The sequence below is a fragment of the Anser anser genome (genome assembly GCF_964211835.1).
Source record: "Anser anser genome assembly, chromosome: 1".
Taxonomy (NCBI): domain Eukaryota; kingdom Metazoa; phylum Chordata; class Aves; order Anseriformes; family Anatidae; genus Anser; species Anser anser.
The window spans coordinates 189,226,579-189,250,502 of record NC_139720.1 but is presented as its reverse complement, the minus strand read 5'-3'; the positions used below and the strand labels follow the sequence as shown (position 1 = coordinate 189,250,502).

Below are 23,924 nucleotides of genomic sequence, written 5' to 3'. Positions count from 1 at the left end.
TGAAATAAGATCATCCTAACACCAGCCTAAATCATTCTAACACACAAAATAGAGACAGACTCATGAATATCCAGCTATATCCTTCCCAAATCTTGTAAAACATTCTTGGTGTGAAAATCTCATAGTGGGGGGGGCACTTGAGCTGACGTGCAGTTGCTGCTGGCCCTTTTCCAGCCCCTGTCTCACATATTGCAACTTGATAGCCAACTCCCTGTTTGTGCCTGGTTCTAGCATTTGCCAGATATAGGACATTGGATAAAATGGATTTCAGTCTCTTTCTAATAGCATCGAGTATTTCAAAGACAAATGTTCCCATAAAGCACTATGCTAGCATAGCCCCTACCTTCAGCACCCAAAAGACAGGTGGGCTGGAGTTGTATTCACCAGGGAGCCCCTGGTTATCAAAACCAATTTCTACAAACATCAGAAAAACAGATTTAGCCTAACCTGTGGCTTTAAGAGCAATCCTGGTTAAATGTTATTACAAATCTAGTTGCCCTGAGGACACAGGGGCTCACCGAATCCTTTCCAAGTCACAGTTTCCCCTCCGCTCCTCTTTTGTCCCCAAAGGGTAGTCATTTTCTCCCAGCATGCACAATCAGCAGTTACAATCAGTCCTCTGGTGGCTCAGCTGCATGGGTTTGTGTATTCCAGGGAACCAGCCAAGATTTAACTTGTTCCCCACACTGCTTGCTCTCAGGGATGAATTTTGTGTGTAACCTTTAAATTCTTGGAAGCCAGTGGCTCTTGACCATTGTACGTGTAGAGATTTAACTGGGGTTCTCACACAGACATACAACCCCACAAAATTTTGCAAGAAGCTTTCCAAGAGCCTAGTGTCAACCTAGGAAATACTGAAGATTGTAAAGATACTGTAGGTGCTACAGGTAATGACAACTCCTTTCCTGTATCCCCTTGGAATACCCTTCTGTTTCTGCTAATTATACCTTACCTTCATTAATTACTTTTTATAAAGGTCAATGTCTAAAATAAAGAAGCAGATTTTTTATCATAAAATAACCCCTAGGATACAGGTCCAAGGAAATGAGATGTTTCCAGACCAAAACAACTGACTTCCAATGAAGCCGGTTAATCGGGAAATGGAAACAACTGCAGCCCCACAGTTAGGGGAGTGCTGGTGCTCAGGGGTATCTGTCAGGCAGTTTTCCTACAGAACATCACAGATGAGATTTCAGGGTAGACTGAAGTACTGAGTCTGTGTAAATAGAGTCTTTTACCTCCTCACTCTGAATATATATTAACTTTGAGCATATAACCTCCACAGAAAACATACAATAGGGTTTTTTAACTGCTCTGACATTGACCCAACTATTTAGGAACTTGCATCACAGAACAACGAGAGGCACTAGAAAACAGAAGTCCTATTACTCCATTCTCCCCAGTTGGTCTGTGCTGCATGGCAGTAACATGCAGCGCAGGTGGTGTATGGATGATGTATAGACAACTCTTCCATTAGCCCGACACCCCGATAGGCACATCCTTGTCGGATAAAGAATTCTCATTCATAAGCACTCTCTGAGATCCAAGTGTTTTAATTTCAAAACTAATTGCTTTGAGTTATATTAATATATGTTTTATGTCATACAACAGTTTAGTTTCCACAGAGGTATCTAACTGTAACATAGCACATGGTTTATGATAGATGAAGAACTATAAATATCATGTCATATATGGCCTGGTGTTAGCCTGGAACCCCAAACGGTGTGGGGCTCATGTGATAACTTAGTTATTCTGTCCTGCTGTCTGTCAGCACGTGCTGACAACTTTTGAAGCCTTTGTCAGTTTGACAAGTCAAATGGAGAACTGGGGTCTAAGTCTCAAAGGCACTATGTTCTTTGAAATTCCAGGAGAATCCAGAGAGAAGTAGAAGAGACACCCCAACTAGACATACCACTAATTAATGTCACCACTAATTTCACAGTTTTACTTGAGCCTGTTATTAATTTGGAAAGATTAATGATACATGCCTGCTGACCAGCATGTGTACAGCTCAGCACATGGATGCCCGCTTGATGCAGATGCACGAGGGAAAATCTAGAGGTGACTTTGGCAGGAGGGAGACTTGTTGGAAGGATACAGATGGAGGAATGTCTATCCCTAGAAAGCCAGGCCTCACCTGCTATGCTATTCAAGGAATAATTTGTTTTTCATGAGAAAATTACACCAAGCTATTTTTTCAAGGCCTGTTTTCCTAAAACTGAGTAAAGGTTGGTATGTATCTTAGAATCACAGAATCACTAAGGTTGGACAAGACCTCCAAGATCATCTGGTCCAAGCATCCCCCGCCACCAATGTCACCCACTAAACCATGTCCCTAAGCACCACGTCCAACCTTTCCTTGAACACCCCCAGGGACGGTGACTCCACCACCTCCCTGGGCAACCCGTCCCAGTGCCTGACTGCTCTTTCTGAGAAGAAATGTCTCCTCATTTCCAACCTGAACCTCCCCTGGCACAACTTGAGGCCATTCCCTCTAGTCCCATCACTAGTTATCTGTGAGAAGAGGCCGACCCCCAGCTCCCCACACCTTCCTTTCAGGCAGTTGCAGAGAGCAATGAGGTCTCCCCTGAGCCTCCTCTTCTCCAGACTAAACAACCCGTGTCCTCAGCCGCTCCTCATAGGATCTGTGTTCCAGTACCTCACCTCTGACAATGTTTTTATTTCCCAAGCCTAGACACTCACCGTTACACAACAACCCCCTCACAACTTGTATTCTTGTGGTCCTAGCCGTACCCCTTTGTACTGCTGAAAATGATATAAAACATGATTGAAGTCTTTATTGACTGACTCCTTTCAGGCGTGCTGTCACCACGCACGTTATCCGACACTGCGGGCTGAAAACCCGCTCTTTTCGTAGTTCCCCCGCGGTTCTCGCACCGGACACCTCACGGAGCAGTGCCTTTCCCGGCAGGGCGAGCGCGTCCCCTCCGTGCCGAGCACAGCGCGCTCCCTCCCCGCTGCCCCCGGGCGGCGGCGGCAGGACCCAGGTGAGAGCGGGGCGCGGCCGAGGGAGGCGGGCTGGGCCGGCTGCCGCTGCCGACAGCCACGGAGGGGCTGGGCGGAGGGAGGCCGGGCTCAGCTTGACAGGAGCGAGGGCGGGAGGCAAGGAAGGAGGCGCCGGTGGCTGCGCTCGCCGGGCGCGGGTGAGTGAACGAGGGAGGGAGGGAGGCGGGAGGGAGGCAGCGGGCGGCGGGTGCCCGCCCGTCCCCGCCGCCACCGGGCGGCTGAGGCGCGGTTCCCCTTTCTTCCCCTCACCCTCAGCACCCCGGGGAGCCTCCGGCGGGGTCCCCTCGCCTTCAGCAGCCGCCTCCTTTATTGTCTCCCCGGCCCCACAAGCAGACAAAAGGCGCTCGGCGCCGACGCCCCACCTGCAGGGGCCGGGGCCGCCCCGGGGGGGTTGGCTGCCCCTCATGGCACCGGGTTGGGGGGGGACGGACGGACAGACAGCGGCTCCGCGCCGGCAAAACTTATTTTTAGATGCGGCTGCCGCCCCGATGTGGGTAAAAATAGCGTGGGTCTTGTGTAGGGAGGGGGAGAGAAAGTGATTTGGGAGGCCTCGGTGGTGGATTTTTTTTGTATTTGGGGGGCGGGGGGTGTATTAGCGTAGTCGTTGTTAAATCTGGCACTTCTGGTGTAAGGTGTTGGTTCAGGTGTCCTGGGCTGTCTTTCTAAGTGACTGGCTTGTTTGCTTGTAAAAATAGTAACTCCACGTGTATAACCGTTTTATTTTTTAAAAGGACCAATATGTATATATATTAGAGGGAAAAAAATAAAGCAGTAGTATAGCCAAAGAACTACGGGTCAGATTATATCCACAGGTATGTGCCGGGTGCTTTTACTTTATCCTGAAAGCTTTAAGGTCACCCCTCTAAGGATGGGAGCGAAGGTGTCCTCGCTTTGTCCTCCTCCACAGCCGTGTCTTCAGAATGAGACGCAAGGTCTCAGCCGCACATATATATATTTACATATATATATGCACACCTGATTTGTGTGTGCACATGGCAAGCCTTTTATAGGTTTACTTGAGGGGTTTTGAGCTGTAATTTTCTTCTGCACTGTCACTTCTGCTCAGAACATCGGCAATGTGTTAGTGATACAGGTAGGAGTGATAACAGGCAGTGTTGTTTATCGTCTTATAAATTAGCCTTTTGATTTTTTAGCTGCTGTATTTCAGCTGATTATAGCGATAAAACGGTTAGTTTTATTGAGCCCAATATTAGTACTAGTTTATACCACTTCTGTCACAAAGGAAAAATTGGGAGTTTTATTTTAAAACCAGCGTAGATAACAGGAGACAGAGTGTAAAAGAAAACGTGTATATCCAAGAGAAAAATTAATTTTAAGAAAAAGGCTTGTATTTGTAGAGTCATGGAGTATTTTAGGTTGTAAACGACCTCTGGATGTCACCTGCTCAGAGCAGGTCCAGTTAGATCAAGATCCTCAGGCCTTGCCAAGCTGAGTTTTGAGCATCTCCTGGGCTGGAGATTTGGAGATTCCAGCACCTCTCTGGTTGTAGTGGTATTGGTGTTTAACCACCCTTGTGATGGTGTGTTTTTTTTCTTTATCTAGTGGCGATTTCCTGTGTTGCAGTTTGTTTCTTTCCTCCTGTCTGGTCACTGGCACCTGGGCTGCATCTGTGTGGGTGATCGTAGCCGTGTGCATCTGTAGTCCCAGGAGCTAGTGGAAAACATACCAGTGTTTTGGACCAATGCGCCGATAACTTTGTGACATCATTCTGAGTATAATTGCTAGATTTCATATTCATAAACAGGAAATTTATTCTTTCCAAATTTTTTTTTTAACATTTCCTATTGACTTGAATGTGGTAAATAGCAGATTAGCCTATTAGTTCAATATTCATAAACACCTTAACATCAGTTAAGACTATTTGTTGCTTTCTTTTATTTAATCAAATAAACATCTCAATTTATCCACCTCTGTTCATCTATTTGCCTTGTGTTTGTTAACCTGCATGTGAGACAGTTTGTTCCTACTTTTTGCTAGAGTCCTTTTACCATTAGCAGTGTCATAAAGTACAGTGGAATGACGAAGAGTCTACTCCTTTTAATGAAGGGAAAACTTTCAACTGTAATCTTGACATAGATTTTCCTTGAGAAGGGGTGTGCTTTGAACAATGGAGTACAACCTGTTATTACTAGGAAGTTGCCTTTGTACTAATACAGGCATTGTTTAATGCTCTAGAGAAGCCTTGGCTGATATTTATAGCGCTGTTGATGCGGTAAATGATGTGGGCACCTTCTTTGGTTCAGTGGAAAAAAAAAGTGTTTTTAGGCTGTGCGGAATAAAAATCTCCATGTTCTCCGTCATGACACATGACTGCCAAAATTACTTGTTTCTTCATTTGCATAGATTCTTAGATGTTGCTGATAATATTTCAAGAGCAGTAGAATATATTTGTAATGTGATTCATGGTGTGTCACTTCTGGACATGTCTGGGTAAAATTTCAAAACATTAGTATCATGCTGCTTTAATAGCAAATACTTCTGAATAGCTCGTACTTTTCCATTAGAGACATATCAAATAATTTATTATTTGAATGACCGACTGCACTGAATTTGAGGATATTTGGATTGTTTGATAAATAATTTAACTTACTTTTCCAGATAGCATCTGCCATTTTGTAATGACTGGAACACCTGACAGTTAATGCTCATTGGCTTGCACTAATTACAGTGAGCTTCCACTTCAGGGAGAAATCACATCTGTGGGTGTATTTTTTTTTTTGTCTTTTCAGTTTAGTCCTGCAATGCCTATGCAAGTATTAGATGTTCATGACATGCATAAATCTCCTCTGTAGGTTCACCAAGCTCTATATTATATATTTGAGATTTGAAAATTTGCCACCGGTGGTATTTTGGGGCTTTTAAAATAATATTTTCTGTTTCAAAAGTGAACTGCTTAGGTTGCTTTCTCTAGTCTGTATGAATCTCCTGTTAGCAGGTCACTGTGGTAAAATAAACCAACCCATGCCATGTTACATTCTGATCAAATACAACTTTCGGGGAGGGTGTAAAGACTTTATTTGATTTGACAGTATTAGAGGATGATTTGCATCATAACTAAGTTGGTTTATCTTGGACTGTTTGTTCAAAATCTTGGAAGGGGAGCCTTCACATGTCTGCAAGCAGATGAGGACAGCAGTGATTCATATAACAATTTTCAGTCTGAATTTCGACAAGAACATAAAACTGGGAATGCACTTGTTAGACTCATGAATGTTCTGCTTACCATAATGTGTACAGAAAGCCTGTTGATCTCTTTAAAATGATTGTTATAGGAAAGGATTCCATAATGCAGCTCAGAGAGTTTCAGCTTTTGTGGCCCAGGACTGAGTACAAGCATGGCTGTGCTAAATTAAACCTGGGGTCAGTGACAATGACTAATAACAGATGCATCAGTGGGAATTACAAGAACAAATTTGCATCCCACATTCAAGGCGAATCTGATGCTTTTTAGTTTGGAGTTGGCTTAAAACCCAGCTAACGAAGTTTAATGGCCTCTTCAGATGGTATGCATAATTATGATAATTTTGGACATCCTTGTTGCTGATGTAATTAGCCAGCCTGTATCTGTGGCTGCTTTAGGGGGCAGCAAGTTTATGCCAGGTGTTTGCTTGCTTATTTGTTTTTGATGCCAGACTGTTCACGAATTCAGGCCAAATTCACTGGAGTTCTTCCACTAAATTGAATGATTAGGGCTATGGTAACATTTGGGGAAAAAGAGATGCTTCTGCCCACATCTTGCCACTTGGAAATATAGCACTTCCGACACTAACCTGGGTGTGAAACTAACCGGCTTCAGATTCCCTTTCTGTTTGTGGTAGAGCAAGGTCTGGAAGAGAAGCTGCTTCTCAGAGTCCTGTTATCACCAGTTTTTCAGATATTCCCAGCTTCTCCTGTGGAATTGAAGGTGCTTTTGTAATTATTATTTAACAAGTAGAGACTGTGCCTGTGCTTCCTAGTTAGGTCTTTTGTGTTGGGCATGGGAAACTTGTGAAGTTTGTGTTCCATCAGCAGTCCCAGGAAGCGTTCAAGTATTTTATGTACAAACAGCATCAACAAGCACATCTGTGATTCTAGGATTCTATCTAAACTGACTCTCTAGCCTGATACTTACTAGTATCTTACTCCTGAGCTACTAGAGATTCTTATTCAGGTAAGAAGGAAGAGTCGTGTTATCAGCTTAACAGCCAAAAAAGCATTGTTAAAATGCAAACTGTTTCTGAATATCGCTCAGTTCCAGTATCACGCTGAATGGGGGATGCTTATCTAACATTTATTCTTACAGTCCATTTCCGAATAATCTTAAAATTCCAGATGTTGGTTGCTTCTGGTCAAATCACATTCTGTGCGATGTGACCGTGTGTTTATGAACATGGTAGAGTGGTACCAGTCAGTATTATTCAGTAAATGGTACCTGTGAACCTAAGCATGGATTTCTTACGGTATTGCTTAGAAATTTTTGCTGACTTTTCCAAACTTTACGGTCTTTGCACGCAGCCCTGTGCAGGGTTTTGAAAGGTTTACAGTTTGCTGGTGAAATTCTGCAGTACCATCGACAGGCTTCTGACAGGCTCCACGCTACCTTTGAGGACATGTACTTCTGAACTTTGATGGAATTTGCACAGTTGTTCCAAATAAGTGTTCCTGTGGCTTCTGCATGAGGTGGGCTGGATGATTTTGCATTTCTTTTTTTCCAGAAAGAAATCCATGGCTCATGTATGTGTTCCAAACTGGCCCTCAAATCACTGCCATGGTTCCCGCGTGAGGGTCAGCCTCTTGTAGACTGGAAATCGGTGGGCTGCTGTGCTAATCCCAAGGCTTCTCCACCAGTTTAAGTGTTTGGCTGCTAATGTTTGTATCAATTTGTCATTAAAACCTGTTTTCCACAGAACACAGTGTTTTCAACAGGACTGCACGTTCTGTTCCCTACCAGCCATGTCACTGCTGCAGGCATCCATGGCAGGAGGCTGCTGGAGGTGTCAGTGTCAGTCTGGGGAAACAATGGGCATTTTTGGTGGCTGTACAGTCAAAGGGGGTAAGAAATATATTTAAAATGTGGATTTCTCCACTGACAACTGAAGTTTTCTTTCCTAATATTGCCTTGGTAATAATCGTAGATTTTATCAACTTTTTTTCTATACATTTTATCCATGTCAACCGAAAAATGTCCTTAGATGTTTTAAGTGGATGCCTGAAAGCCTAGAGGTAAAAGTGTAATATGTGTTCATTTTAATACTTAAGACTCATTTCTTGAAAATCTATAGTTAAGAAAAAAATCTTATCCCTTGTCATATTTTTAAATGAGCTGGAATGAGTATGCCTGTGATATGAATGCTGTTGCTAAAGTCTACAGAGTACTACCTTGTAGTATGTGGTAAAGCATTTTATTTCAACTACGTAAGAGCACAGATAATTAGAGTACTTTGAGAGGAGTTTAAATACATGTGCCAGTCTTCATTGCTAAATGAGTGATTGTTAGGATGTGTATTTATTTTATTCTTTGTATCATAGTATGTGGTTTCTCTTGGAGCAGAATTTGCATAACCTCCAGATCAGGCCATGACAGGGCATGCAAATATGGTGTAGGAATCCACTCCTGAACATCCCTCCAGAGTCGGATGGGAACTTTTCTCTACGCTATGTATGTAAGGGAGTGAAGACATTCAGCAGTGCTGTATGATACTGCTGTCTTCTGAATGAAATATTAGGTAAACTTACTTAGCTAGTCATTGGTTTTCAAATATATGCTCTTTGCATAATAGATCTCTGAAAAAGAACCTTATCTCAGCTTATGGAAAGCTTTGTTTGGGAATGGAGCACTACATCCACTGCAGGACTTTCACTGTGATCTTCATATCTATACCTGAGAAGCTACAGAAAAACAGCATAGCTGGGTTTTATTTTTTTCAGGGATGAAATCAGCTACTACATCTTTTTTATTACTAAGTAGTTTCTTTCATCTGTCTATATTAAAATCTAATTCCATACGAAAGCAAAAAAGAATTTGCATAGATGCTGTTGTTCCTTGGAAAAAATACTTTGTACTTTTGTACTTAGTATAAAGAAAATACAAACCGAGGCTTTCAGAAAGCAAGCTGACTTTCCACTATGATAGGAGAAGGCCTTATTTGTTGAGAGTGACAACTTTCCTGCTGCTGGTCAAGAGCCATGCCGTTAACCTCTGTGCATGTGATGAAGTGCCACAAGTGATCCTGCAGTTAGCTTTGGCACTGAGGGTGAAACAGGGGCCAGGTAACACCCCAAAATATGTATGTATGTAAGGTGGGGAATCCCATACATCACTGTTTATTAAAGTAGTTCTAACAGTCTTTACAGAACTCATCAATATCTGTTTTGTTTGTTCTCTCCCGTGTGATGAGCTTTGACATGGGTTAGAAGGAAAGGTGTATGCATTAACTTAATCAGAATTTCTTCTGAAATTGTTTGATTGGTCCTGATTAGTCTATAGATGCACTTCCAGTTTGGTTACTATTAAGCGAGCATTTTCAGTACCTCGACATTCTACATTTTATATCCATAAAAAGTCGTATGGGTTGCTTATTTGAGATCTTTCCAATAATGCTGTTCTGAAAGAGAGACTATTGTGATGATTAAAAATTTTCATTAGACAATCATTGTTAGAAGATTTAGAATAAAAAATATTAATATCATCTGCATTTTTCATATTATATTTGCCAGTTTCTTCTGTCTCCTGATTAACTGTCATTGTTATCAATAACAAACCTGTCATCCTGTGAGGTCTGGAGCTATTCAAGCTCAGTTTCTCATGAATTCTTATGAATTTCTTCTGAATTCTTATGGTTCGTCTGATGATCAGTGGTTTTGCTGCACTGAAGGCATGGTAAAATTTCTTTCCATTTCTCTCTTCGCTGATGTGTAATATGATGTGAATCCATGCTCCTACCTGTACCTCAGCTACGGCATTTATTGGAGCTGTTCATCTGAAGCATGTTCTTTACTTGGCTGTTTCCCTAAAGCATGTAGTAAGTTAACTGCATTTGAAGTCACTATTACTGGCAAAAATGGGTTGTATTTGCCAAGCAGTTGAAAACTATAGGGAGGGGAAGAGAGAGACATGTTTGCAGACCTCATGATCACATAAGCTTCTTAGCTTTAGCAAAGCAGACCTGAATTCTGTGTTTCATTTATTCTGCAACACTTGGGACTCTGATGTTCTCCTTAAGGAGATAATATCTCAAAAAAAATAAAATAAAATTTTATGTGCATGAGAAGTTCAAAACATGCCAAAACCAGATAATATTTCTTGAAATGCCTGTTATCAACAGGAGACTACTAAAAGCACTGGTCTATTTTTAATTAAATGTCTGACCCACATTTTTTGAAAATGATTTTTCTCCATAAATTCTAAGTTTTCATGGATATTTCGAAAGCTGTAATAGCTACCATTTATTCGTGCAAGGCATTTTGATGAGTGTGTGTCTTGCAGCTTAATACCCTGATCCTGAAAATCTTTGCAAGAGTTTGTACGAGGAGCGTGCGGTCTCGCATGTGGGATTAGGGCATCTGTTGGAAAAAACAGCTTTAACGTACAGTACAAATACAAAGCTCTTACAGTTTATTAAAAATACCCCAACACAACGTTTGATTCAGTTTGAGCAGTGAGGATTTTTATGAAACGTTACTTAGGTTTTGGCCAGTTTCAGTGTCTTTTAGCCAGTTTTGTCTGGAAATCTTATCACAGAAGTCATCTTGAAATTAATCCATACTCTGCAAATCGGATATTGATTTTTCAGTTGTTATGGGATGATTTCCTATTTCTTTTAATTGCAGAAAGGATAATGGAATGGCATTTTCTGTCAATAATGATTAATTATAATTAAATCTTGGCAGCACTCAGAAGTGTGCTATTGACATTGACATGCTGTACATCCTCAACAGTTTTGTCTTAAACTGTAAACAGGAGATGAGAGGGGAGGGCAAAATCCAGAAGCCAAATAAAAAAGGAAAGGCAAAGATTGTAAAAAATGGAATTTATAAATTAAGGAAAACTGATGGATTTATGCGAAGATACGTGATGGTGGTGGTAGGGAGTTGGATATAGAAAGGGTGGATGAAGAGCATAATAAGGGATGAAGGGGAAGAAGTTAGCATTTAAGGGAGAAGAGGAATGGGGCCAGGTAAAGCCTTTGGAAAATCAATGTCCCAGTTGAAGTATGGCATATAACTAACTGTATGCCTACCATTTTTAATATATTCTTCAGAAGAGTCCCTGTTATTCTAATTTATGTCAAACTGGCTTTCTGAATAGATTCTTACCATTCGTTGCATGATTTCTTAGCTAGAACTAATTTGCTGATTTTTAGCTGTGATCTTTAACAGTGAGAGGTGGAACAAGGCCTTTCTGTCCCCACATAGGCTTAGGAAAGCCACGCTGCAGTGATATTCCTTCCACAGGCTAAGTATGGCAAGGAAATGGACTATGGCCATTTACACCAGTCTCAAGAGAATACAAGCAGGTGCCCTTCAGGACAAAAATAGTTTTGTATTGCGCTTGCAGTTAATAAAATGCTTGCTAATGCCATCTCAGGAGGTAAAAATACATAATTTGTTTCCATTTTCTTGTAAGCACCCAGTGTCTTCTATACGAGATGGAAAACTGCCTACATATTTAGCCCTGGCTGTTGTCCTTTGGGTCAAATTAAATGTTTTTGGAAGGAGGAGGGGAGGGCAGTTGCCCTCAAGAAAGACAAGGACCAACTGGAGCTCCTTTGGGGTGCCCCCGAGAGCAGGAGGCAGGGGCAGAGCCACCAAGCTGTGGCCTGGGAGGCCCAGAAGTGTGGGTCTGCCTCCTGCCGGGACAGGAGGCCCACGTCAGGCCTCAGAGGCTGCTTCACACCGCTGTTCTTCCAGGTCAGGGACCAGCCCTGGGCCGTGAGGCTGACCCGGCCGTGGTGTGGAGGAGCTCCGTCATGGAGGGAATGAAGCCAGGCCCATGTGCGCTTGTAGCCCAGAAAGCCAGCCGTATGCTAGGTTGCTTCAAAAGCAGCATCGCCAGCAGGTGAGGGAGGGGATTGTCCCCCTCTGCTCTGCTCTGGTGAGACCCCACCTGGAGCCCTGCGTTCAGCTCTGGGGCCCCCAGCACAAGGGCAGAGACCTGTTAGAGCGAGTCCAGAGGAGGGCCAAGAGGATGGTCAGAGAGCTGGAGCACCCCTCCTATGGGGACAGGCTGAGGGAGCTGGGGTTCTTCAGCCTGGAGAAGAGAAGGCTCTGGGGAGACCTTACAGTGGCCTTCCAGTACCTAAAGGGGGCCTACAGGAAAGCTGGGGAGGGACTCTTTGTCCAGTGGGTGTAGTGATAGGACAAGGGGGAATGGCTTTAAACTAAAAGAGGGGAGGTTTAGATTAGATATAAGAGAGAAATTCTTCCCTCAGAGGGTGGTGAGGTCCTGGCACAGGCTGCCCAGAGAAGCTGTGGATGCCCCATCCCTGGAGGTGCTCAAGGCCAGGCTGGATGGGGCTTTGGGCAACCTGGTGTGGTGGGAGGTGTCCCTGCCCATGGCAGGGGGGTGGGACTGGGTGGGCTTTAAGGTCCCTTCCAACCCATACCGTCTTACGATGCTGTGTTTATGCAAATACCAATTTGTTACTGGTGTAATTTAGAAGAAGCTGTTCTAAGTGATTTGTTAGTCCCTAGAGTAGACTAAGTGGAGATTTTTCTCTTAGCAAGCCACTGGAGATTGGTGATTTGGAAGTAACATCCGGAGGAAAGAACAGCTCCTGCATGGGTATCATGGCTATGGATTAGATTTGGTTCTGAGTGAATATATTGTTAAACGCTCCTATTTTTGTCCTTAAATAACCATAAAACTTCAGAGACTGAAGGCTGTTGTTTAGGGCTTTTCTTTCTCTTTTCTCCCCCCCCACTCTCTCTCAGGATTTCACATTAAAATGGGTGGGGAAACACGACTGTTCATCTGAAGCCTGCATTAGGTTTCAGCTGTAAATGCTAGTGCAATTTATGCTAATATAAGGCCAAAATGAACCGTCAAGAATATACTGTTATCCCTGATAGATCGAACAGTATGCAAGGTTTGGTGTAAATACAGCTATTTAATATGATGACATGATTGGTTTTTTGCTTGCTTTCCACTTTTTTTTGAGTGAATTAGCAATTTAAATTTATAAGCATATTTAAAGAGACCTACTTTTTTATGCGTTGTTAATTATAAAAACAGAAAAGGTCAAGGTTCCTTTGGTTCCTACTGTCACATTTGTCAGCGGAGGGAAACATGCTGTGGGAGGGTTGTTGTAGCTGCCCTAAGCATTTAGAGTCTTTTCTCCCTTAATAATACCCGCCTAGCAATTCACATGCTAATACCTAGCTTTGAGGTATATGGTGGGAGTGTCTAAGGTTCTACTATCCACAAACGAGTCTCTGTTCCTTCAGCAGACTGATTGTTTCACATCCTTTGGGAGCATCCGCGTGCTGCCTCCAGGACCCTAGAAAAACGTGAGTGATGAAGTCCCTGGTGGGACTTAGGTCACTGACTCCATCTGAGAAACAGCAGTATTCACATGATGCCTGAAGCAATCTGTAATATTATGACTCTTCTTCTAATTCCTGCTACTGTGCTAAAGTGAAGGAAAAGAAGAAATGGCTGAGCTGGTTTTCTCTTACTTTCAAAGATTTAAATTGCATGAGGTGGTATCTTTTTCCCCTCTGGGAGATGGAGAAGAGCAGATCCATCCTTAATGTGCCACATAAGCCATATTCATGCATTACTGTGGCAGGCAGTTTTTATAGATGGCTTGTGGGACTGTGGAATTATTACAGCGTCAGTTAAAGTAGCTAAAAATTATAGATTAGCATTTTACTGCATCATGAAAATTGTGTTTGAAAAAGGATGCAAAAGGCAATAACTAAATTGTTACCTATTGATAGGTATTGATATTGATACTATGATACACAGTACTGGGTAAAAAATCAGCATTAATCTGAAAAAACTTTTGCAGATCATGAAGTACTTTGCTTACTGGAATTTACAGAAGGTTCTGAATAAGTGTGTTGACATATATTAGGAAGTAATCCTTAACAAAAGGAATGAAATAAAATACATTGAGACATCGACGTAAACATTCATTTTTTTTGATGGCTTACTAGCTAATATAGACCTCCAATTTTATTTTATTTTTTCCTGACCCAACCATGTGAATTAGTTGTCAGCAAAGACAGGAAGATGTGTGTTTATGTACAGCCATTTGCTGTCCAGAAAGAGAACAGAAATAGAAGTTGGAGAGTGGCAACAGTGCTAATTAGGCTTTGGAAAACCTTCCATATAAAGCAAGATTGAGAAGATTGGCACTTTCAAACTTTTTCCACTTTGAACTAGATGCAGAAGCTAGCCTTTGTGAGGAAAGGCAATTGTGTGTTCTGTCTACCCCTTTTAATGGAAGAGTGAAGCATGTAATGAGGTCAAAAAACCTCAAATATGTAAGAAGTTCTTTCTACGCGGTGTGTAATTAGTTTGTGCAATTAACTGACAAAAATATCTGAGCGATGAGGAGATACTGGTATTTCTACAACAAAAGATTAGATGCTTAAATGTGACCTATGTATGCAATACAGAAGTGACTTGAGCATTTTCAAAGTCCTTTCTGCTGTATAATCCTTGTGCTTCAGAACACAGGCGAAGTCGATGGAGCGACTGCAAACGCACGCGTGCGATCAGAGCTGTCCACCGTCGAATTTCTTGCACCTTCTGTCAAACCATCTGCCACAGGCTAATGAATAGCCAGCGTGCTGGATTAGATGGAGCACCAATATGAGCTGTTCCGATAGCTCCCGCCTTGCTGGCAGTGGGAGCTCTGTGGTTAATGAGGCGTCGAGTGAAATTGTGGAGGGCGGCATGGCAAAGTGTTCTTGCTACGAGCGCCGCACTGCCAGATGCTGTTGAAAGAGGGGTGAAGAACCCACATCGCTGGTGTTGGAGCACGTTTCAGTGTTTTCTCACGAGCCTTCATTTCACAAAGGGACATCTCAGACACCTCTGTCCCGTGCCCATATGAGTTTCCTGAAGCACGTCCAGATACCTGCTTAACCTCCCTCAAAATACTGAAGGAAAGTTCTTAAGTTGCTTTTTTGTCCAAAACAAGACCAAGTATACCTGTAGTGTCACTCAAGCAAGACATGTGCCCTCCTTAGTTGACATCTGAGGACCAGTACTCACTACAGCATCTCACACAGCACTAGATGTGTGTGTGGGGGCAACTGAATCAAGTCCATGCTGGCTGTAAAATGATTATAAAATATCTGAGCCAAATAATCCCATTAATTTCTGAAATAAGTCCTCAGAAATATCATGAAGAAAATACTGAAGTCAGAAATTTTATAGCGTTAGATGCTTTTAATGAGACTAGAAGCATTATTAAATGAATTTTTAAGATAGAGGCTGCCGTACTGTAATTCTTTTTAAAATTTGTCTGTATCCTCAATGTGGCTGGAAGGAGCAATCTCATTCAACATCACTGAGTGCATTAGGCTTTAATATCAATTTGGGCCGGATCCAGTCTATTATGACAAGTAACCTTCTAGATCAAAAACATCTTAAAAGTTGGAACGTTCTCTTATCTATCTTTGAATAGATAGTGATGCCATATTTAATCAAGTCTGAGCTATTTCATTTTGATTTAACTTCCATTTCATCTTAGCAGTCAGAATCCAGCGGTACTGCGTCCAGTTACTGTCTGACCTTTACTTTGTTTTCAGTTTACAAAGTTTGAAAACTGTTTGTGCGTTAATGTGCGTAGTGCGGATGGTGGCAGGGAAGAAAGGTGGGTGGGTGGTGGTTATTTTTTATAATTGGGTTAAATGAGATTTTTCTTTCAAATAGTGTAGAAAAACTCCCTCTAGCTTGCTTTATTTGACCTTAAACTTGTAGGTATCAGGACTAGAATACTGCTCTACAACTGAAGCAAAAGAATGCCGACGGTGAGTCTTCATCATGCTCTGTACGATTCAGAAAGCCTTCTGGATTTTGTTGCTGGTCAGATGGAAGAATCTGTTAAATGGAGAAATAATCCTTTCTGGCATAGTCTTGTTGTTAATATTCATCATAGGAGTTTCACAACTTAACCAAAAAGGTTGTTGAGGCTAGCTGGGTTATAGTGAGAGATAACAAATGACATTTTTTACATAACATCAAATGCCCAAGTTTGTTCAAGAGAAGATTTTTCAAGTGGCAGTTGGTTTTATTTGCTCTTATTTCGAATAAATGTTTTCTTCTCTCAGGAAGTGTTTTCCTTTTTTTAATTAAGTCAGTCCAAATTTTATGTCAGGTCTTGCCAACAAGGTCTCATTTCAAGATGTCAATAGTCTTCAGTACTTCTAGCAGAAATTTGTTAGTGTTATCAAATTATAATGGTAAAGTTATAATTCCTGTAGGTAGGCTAACACTGTTCTCCTTTTGGATCAAAGCTGGTGCAGAATTTTAAATAATTGCAAGTTCAGGCTCTGAAACTTTATTGTCTTAGTTTTGTGACATAAAACATCAGTTACTAGAAGATGTATTTTAGTAGTACCATATTTCTAGACTTCCTCATATGTTATATTTAGGAAAGTGACTAGATTTTGAGGAAGACAACTTTCTGCTCCATGTAGTATCCACCTCGTGTTTGGTACCAAATGCTGAGATCAGATGTTGGGGTTGCACACAGCATTCACGCAAAGAGGGCAACATGTGCAGAAGTGCTAATGGGAGAGCCACAGCCCAGTTAGCTCTATCAATAAACTTATAGCCATGTTTTATGCAAAAGTGTTGTAGGAGGCATTTTCACGTTAGTAGGTGGTGACCAAATGATGCTCTGAGGAGAGCAGTGAGGCTTTGTGTCCGAGCAGGAGCAGAGAAGCTGAAGGGAGGTGTAAGCCTCCTTGCTGCCTTGCTGGCCTGGCAGCTTGTGTGTGTGGAGGGAGGTGTGGGGTACTCGGGGTAGTTTTATATCTATCTACAGAAAACTGTGGTTAACCGAGCACATAGTGAGTCTGTGGATCACTGGGGATGACTCAAAATATGATATGGAGGTGTGGTGACCTTGTCACTGATGGATGGAAAAAGATATTTTGGAAAGTGTAACTGCATGCATTTCTCAGTGGTGGTTGAGGCTGCAGCTTTCTCGGGCAGGACATTAACATCAGCCTTTACTGAGAGCTTAAGGTGAGGCACTTTTCTGTGTTTGAGCCTGATGGTCAGGAATCAGCAGGATGAGGTTGCTCTGCAAGTGAACGTGAGCCAGCAGCCAAGGATGACAATGAAGAGTGTAGTCCCACATTACCCAAGCAAGAAGAGTGGAGTATTCTGGTGACAGTATCCAGGGGCAGCCAACAGAGCAGTATCACAGAGTCACAGAGGAGTGAGGCTGGCAGGGCCCCCTGGAGGCCCCTGGTGCCACCCCTGCCCAAGCAGGGACACCCAGAGCAGGCTGCCCAGGACCACGTCCAGGCGGCTTTTGGAGATCCCCAAGGAGGAGACCCCACAGCCTCTCTGGGCAGCCTGTGCCAGGGCTCCGTCACCCGCCCAGCACAGAAGTGCTGCCTGGTGCTCAGAGGGAGCCTCCTGGGTGCCCGGCTGTGCCCGTGGCCTCCTGTCCTGGCACTGGGCACCGCTGAGCAGAGCCTGGCTCCGTCCTCTCTGCACCCTCCCTTCAGGGATTTAGGGACACGGATGAGATCCCCTTGAGCCTCCTCTTCTCCAGGCCGAGCAGCCCCAGCTCTCCCAGCCTCTGCTCACAGCAGGGATGCTCCAGTCTCTTCGTCATCTTCATGGCCCAGCATTTTACTCCCTCCAGTATGTCCAGGTCTCTCTTGTACTGGGGGGCCCAGAACAGGACCCAGCACTCCAGGTGCAGCATTGCCAGTGCTAAGCAGAGGGGAAGGATCACCTCCCTTGACCTGCTGGCAATGCTTTGCCAAATGCAGCCACAGATACCGTTACTATTCTTAGCAGCAAGGGCACAGTGCTGGCTCCTGTTCAACTTGGTGTCCAGGTTGCCAGGCAGGTCTGCCCATAGTCACGAAGTAGGTCCAGGATCGAGCCAGCGGGACAGAGGCAGCAGCACACCTTGTCAGGCCCACGCACATGTGCAGCGTGGCTCAGGCAGGGACCACAGACAGGTAAGACACCAAGCCTCAGCGTAGCTTCCAAGCAAAAGAGGGAAGCCCCCGACGAGGGTTTCCCACCTCTTTCCCACCCGGCCTTTCTCACAGCTCCCCTGCTACAGCGCAGGCAGCTAACCACCTGGGAAGGCAGGGAAGAGGAGGTGCTCAGGGCCTGCACACTGGCCTTTGAATATCATCTTTGTACCTGGAGGAGATGGAGGAAAGCACAGCTGACTGCAGCTGTTGAGTTCTTAGGCATGCTCATGGACAGCTGTGAGGCTCTGAAAATATGAATAAAATTCTAATCCAGTTTGCTTTAGTTTCCCATTACCCTTATTTATATCAACCTTTGGGGAAGGAGAAGGTGGATCCCTGTGAGGCTCCACAGGTGGCTCTGGAGGAAAGAGCAGCATAAGGAAAGCCTTGTGAGCTCAGCTCCGTCACAAGAGGACTACGGACACCTGCTCAGTACAAGTCTGGTAATTCCTGCTTTCAAGAGGCAGGAGTCCACTCGTGATCACAGCAGACCCAAAGGGAAGATTCCCCGGGCTTGCAGATCTGCAGAGGACAGTGGGGTCTTAGCCAAGCATGAACCACTAATAGTTTTTCTTTCTATATAATATACATTCTTTGGGAACATCATGAAATTTCTCATCTTTGCAGTCTGATAGTTCCTTCGGAAAAATGAATTCCACTTTTTTTTTTTTTCTTACTTTTAACCAGGGTTAAAAGATGGTTATTAGCTAAGGAACATACCACACAGGTCATAATTTTAACAAAGAACAATGAGGAGATAATATGGCCTTTCCCAGTTAAGTCCTTAAGGAACTTTCCACATATGCCCTTGTTTCTATGCTGGTAATACAATCATCAGATTTTTACGTATTAAAGAAAGTTTATAAATCACTATCACAATCAAAAATAACGATATCCTCAAAAGCATGGCTTGATCAGCTTGATCAGGTGGGGGAAAGGCAAGTGTGATTGTGTGACAGAACAGCAAAAAGGAAGGCAAGAATTGACAGGATCAAGAGTGTTAGAGAAATAAGTGGGGAGGGAAAGTGAAGAAAAAGGGAATTAGAATGGAGGGGGCAGAAAAAAACTAATTGGAAAGGACAAATAGGTGGACCAAAAGCTGCTAGGAGAAGATGCATGTAATTTTCCATCTTCTCAAAGTAAATACATAATAATCCTAAAGGGCATGAAGAAAGGGAAAGGAAACATTGAAATAAAAGTTGTATCTCCTCTAAGGTGTCTAGTACTGAGAAAGCTGTCAAGATGCAAAGACATTTTTAGTGTTCAGTTACTTACTGAGAAAAAGTGGTTTGGATCTGAACCTTAGTAGTGATTTTAAATGTTACGGTTGTTGAAAGGTGGACCATTTCCCATACGTGTAAAAGGAACTTAAAATAGGTACTGCATCAGAACATTAAATTTACTCCCTTTCCATTCTGAGTTTTGCTGGTGGTTATTCAAAGCTATGTATTTATGCTTGGTAAGTAAAACAGGAACTGCCTACTTCTTAGAAAAATGTTACCATCTCGATCTTGCTAAGCAAACGAAGGTTTATTGTTATCCTGGAAGCTCCATGGTTCATGGTGCAGTAAGATAGGCATGGTGTATGTCTATGTTCGTGGTGTAATAAGTAGAATATCAAGTAATCCAGCAGCTAAGTCTAATATTCGTTTACAGATTCACTGATTAAGGCTAGGAAATGAAGAATAGTGTTGCCATGGTGAAGTCTATACGATAAAGCCCAAGAAGAACAAGGTAGTGAATAATTGATACATGTCTAAGATTAGAAACGATCATTTACAGTGTGCTCTTTGATATTCATGTTCGGTTTTTACTTGAAAAGCCTCTGAGAAACATGTTAGCATAGACTTGTGATAGGTTTTTGCATAAACTTTTAACCAAAGCACCCATGGCTCGTGTGTAAGAGTACACAAATGTGCAGTTACTGCACTGCTAAGATTGAGAACTGAAGCCTAAAACAAAAAGTTCAAAAATGCAAAGCTTTTAACGTGGTATTTTGCCAGGCCATGTGTATTACTGTATTTGCTAAAAATACAACAGAAATAAGTGACAACGTGTGTCATAGGATTCAGTGAGACAGGTGGTAACCTTGTGCCTGTGTGCTTACCTCCTTGTGGTTTTAGGCTTGTTTAAAATAGCTCTAATTTAATTTTTGAACCTTTGGTTGAGAAATAATTTAATAAAGTGTCCCAGGCCAACTTGAATTAAGGACCAGTATATATGAGTGTCCTGATAAAGCTGAAAGACCCACACACGTTCAAAAAAGGACAACGATCTGCCGGCTGTTGCCAGAGGTTCATTTCTCTGATGGAAAGAAATAGAAAGCTATTTTCTGGGATAAACACTGCGGATCTGCTGGAGCAAAAACTGAAGGCATCATGCCTTTATAAACAGTTTTGCTTAATAAATGTGTCATTTATTTTTATAAACGTTATGATTGAAGTCAGTGATTGTACACAAGAGTTCTGAATACTGTCCAGCTGCCCTGTAGCAAACTTCACTTGTTGAATTCTTTTTTAGCAATCCGGGTAGTAAGAGGTATTTTTCATTAGAAAGTAGCCACGTTAAAATAAATAAAATAGATGCAGCTGTCTTGCGTGCAACAGTCCTGAGGTTGGTGGTGGTGTTTTTCTGCTTGCAAGTTGAATACGATTAATCTTTTTTTGTCTAAATAATGTGAAGTAATCTCCATAAAAATACCATATATATAATTTCAAATATGTTTGTTTTCATTATTTTAACGTATCAAGTTTGCAAACCATCTTATAGTAAATGCCCCATTAAAGCAAACACCTCTTCTTGTTCCCTAGGGTATGTTATAATCGGGTTATGACCATATATTTACAGTTTAAAAAATGAGTTTGTACAGTGTGCATCTCAACATCTTCCAGATTAATTGCTTCTAAACTGAGACGTTGTAAGAAAGAATCCAAACTAATTCAATACTTACTGTGAAACAGCGATGGCAAACACCAGGGGATAGAACTGAGAGATGCTTCAAAGAAGGATGGCAAATATCAGCATCAGGCTCAATTGCAGTTTATTTACCACCCAGAATAAGTAGGAGCTGGATATAACACGTAAGAAAAAGTTCAGATTTGCAATGCACGATGAGGTGTGCTTTGTTTTCTATGTTAACTTACAAAGCTGCACATGCTCACTGCACATCTTTCTGCTTAAAAATCAGTGTGCTACCATTAAACCCTACAAATGAATCAACACAAGCTTGGAGGAAAAAGAGATGGGTTGTCTTTCTTAAGCACAATGATAGAGGATCATGGAAGGACTAAATGCGTATAAATGTGGTGAGAATTGTTGTCAGCTGGCTTGAAGGCTGATTAAACATTCCCATTTCCCGCAGGTAAACACATATAAAGGTTATGTTGTCAGACCCGATGGCTGTTGTCTGTCCCAGAACTGAATCAAATATCTTAACTCCAAAATCACCGTAGGAAGTTTTACCATGGTCTGTATAGAAGAAATTGTATTCAAAACATCTGTGCTTTTAATGTTTTCATTCTATACAGAAAGATTTGAAAATGGATTCATACTTCCTAGGGAGGAAGCTGGGAGCTGCTCGTCTGAAGCAATGAGCCATGTGCCTGGAACAGCAAGGCTTTGCATAATGGGCTCCTCTTCGAAAAAGATCGTGATGTTGCTGCTGCTGGAATAATTGTGTTCTTTCTGCATTTATTTATCATTGCATTAGACAATGAGAAAACAGTTGCATTAAAAAAAACAAACAAACAGGATTTCCCAGTTTATTGAGGGTCTCAGACATAAGTGCCCTACCTACTTCTGGTTTCCCCCATGCAATGGGAGCGATCTCAGTCCTCTGCCCCCTACTAGTTTGGCTCTGAGCGCTTGTGTATGGCTCAGGCTGCGGAGCAGTGGGGAGACAGAAGGTGGAGGGGCCTGCACGTCGGAGGTTTTCAGAGAGAGCTGATGTGGGACAGGGTTTGAGACCGACTGGTCCTTAAATTGTGTTATACAATTATACGCAGCAAAGGAAAGCTGCATATAATTGCACAAATATTGTGGAGACAGTTGTTTTCCTTAACTAGTTTTTTGGAAATGTTGAAGTAACATCTCAGGAAAAAATGGGGTTATCAAAGCCTGGCTGCTTATGTGCACAGGCTTCCCACAAAGGCAAAGGCAGTTATTTTCTTTTTTAATAGATTAATGAATGGTTCCGCCTGTATTTCAGCTGCCTGGTATTTGCTGCTTTTCCATTTCCATGGGGCCTAGATTTTTATTTCTATGCCTAATTTTCCTATAGGCTGCTGAGAATCAGTAAGTGATGTCCTTATATGTTACCATCCATATGTTGTACACAAGAAAACATTAGCATTCAAGTTGCATGCATTTGTTAATATCCGTTCATGCTATTTCCTTGTTAGCGGTTTCTTGCAGAAAAGCAGATAGTGCTGACTGTTGCAAAGCACAGATAGCTTGGGTTTCTCTTTCAACACTTTAAACTACATTACTGAGATAACTTTCTCCTTATGTTTTTCCACCTGTGTTGTGTTTTTTTTTTTTTTATATACAATGGTACAGGCATTTGCCAGAGGTTTCACTGCCACAGATGAAGAGGTCTGGATCTTCCTCCAAGCACAGTGTAGAAAAAAGAAGGCATCAAGAGCTCTGCTCAGTATTAATGCTTTTGAGAAAAGGATATTTGGTGGAGATAGATGTTCATTTTGTTTTGTTACTGTAACTTTTGAATAGTGTTCTCTGCTTAATTCTGAAGCAGTTTGCTGGCAGTATAATTAACAGTGGTTTATTGTACGACTGAAGAAAGCAATATTGATTGCAAGTATAAAGGCGCATTTAGAGATGCTTTCTGAATTGTTTAGTCTTCCTAAATGAAGTCATCTTTTAAAGAATTTTTCAACTAAAGGTCTTTTTTTAATTTACCCTATTGTTTTGGCAGTTTTTGTGATTCTTCAGAGTTCTTCTTTGAGATTATGTCACACACATGACAGCTAGAAAGTGTACTAAAGGTATTACTAGGCACTGGTGTTATCAGGTTTGGGCATCTGGAATTTGGTTTTGTATTTTTTTTGGTAGATTACGTTCGGAAACTTTGGCTCCAATAGCTCAAAATATTCACTTCACATTGGGATTGGCTTGGGGGGTGGGCATTAAATATGATAATAAGTAAGTGGGCAGCAAACTGATTGGTATTCCAAACTTAAAAAGTCATTTGCATGCTACTTCTCTTGCTGTCTTAATTATTCACTCTGAAGTCCTTTATGGTTGCTTTACTATAGAGGCATAGCAAGTGGCTGAGTCAATTGCATGTGTAGAACCTATAAGTTGAGAGGAGGCCTTGCATGGTTGTTACTTAAATCTGTTATTAAATTCCTACATTATTTTTCTATATGACGTAATAAAGAATGGAGATGGAAAGAAAAAATAATGCTGTACTACAGAATTTGTCTATTAGACAATGGAGATTTAAACTAAATTAAAGAGATGGCTAATTTCATAATATGAAGAGAAGGTACTGCCTGCTGTCTGTGTTCTGTTTGTTTTTTCTTTAAGCTGCTTAGCTGGAAAAAAACTTTACATACGTGATTATCAGAAAAGGCTCTCTGGAAAATACATTTCTGTTCTACCATTCTGATACCCATCTTTCAGTTTGTTCTTCCTGCTGGTGACTGCAAGAAAAAGTTCAGGTCTAAGTCTTGTTGCTCAGGATGCTTTGT

The 23,924-nt window shown here is 42.0% G+C and overlaps 1 protein-coding gene across 1 annotated transcript in view; it reads left to right on the top strand.

Annotated features, from left to right (window-relative positions):
* Positions 1-3,077: 3,077 nt before the first annotated feature.
* FRY (FRY microtubule binding protein) overlaps positions 3,078-23,924 on the top strand; it is a 238,220-nt gene continuing 217,373 nt past the window's right edge. The window contains exon 1 of the mRNA XM_083810257.1: positions 3,078-3,164. The gene's annotated coding sequence lies outside the window, so the exon portion shown is untranslated. The remainder of the gene's footprint in view (positions 3,165-23,924) is intronic.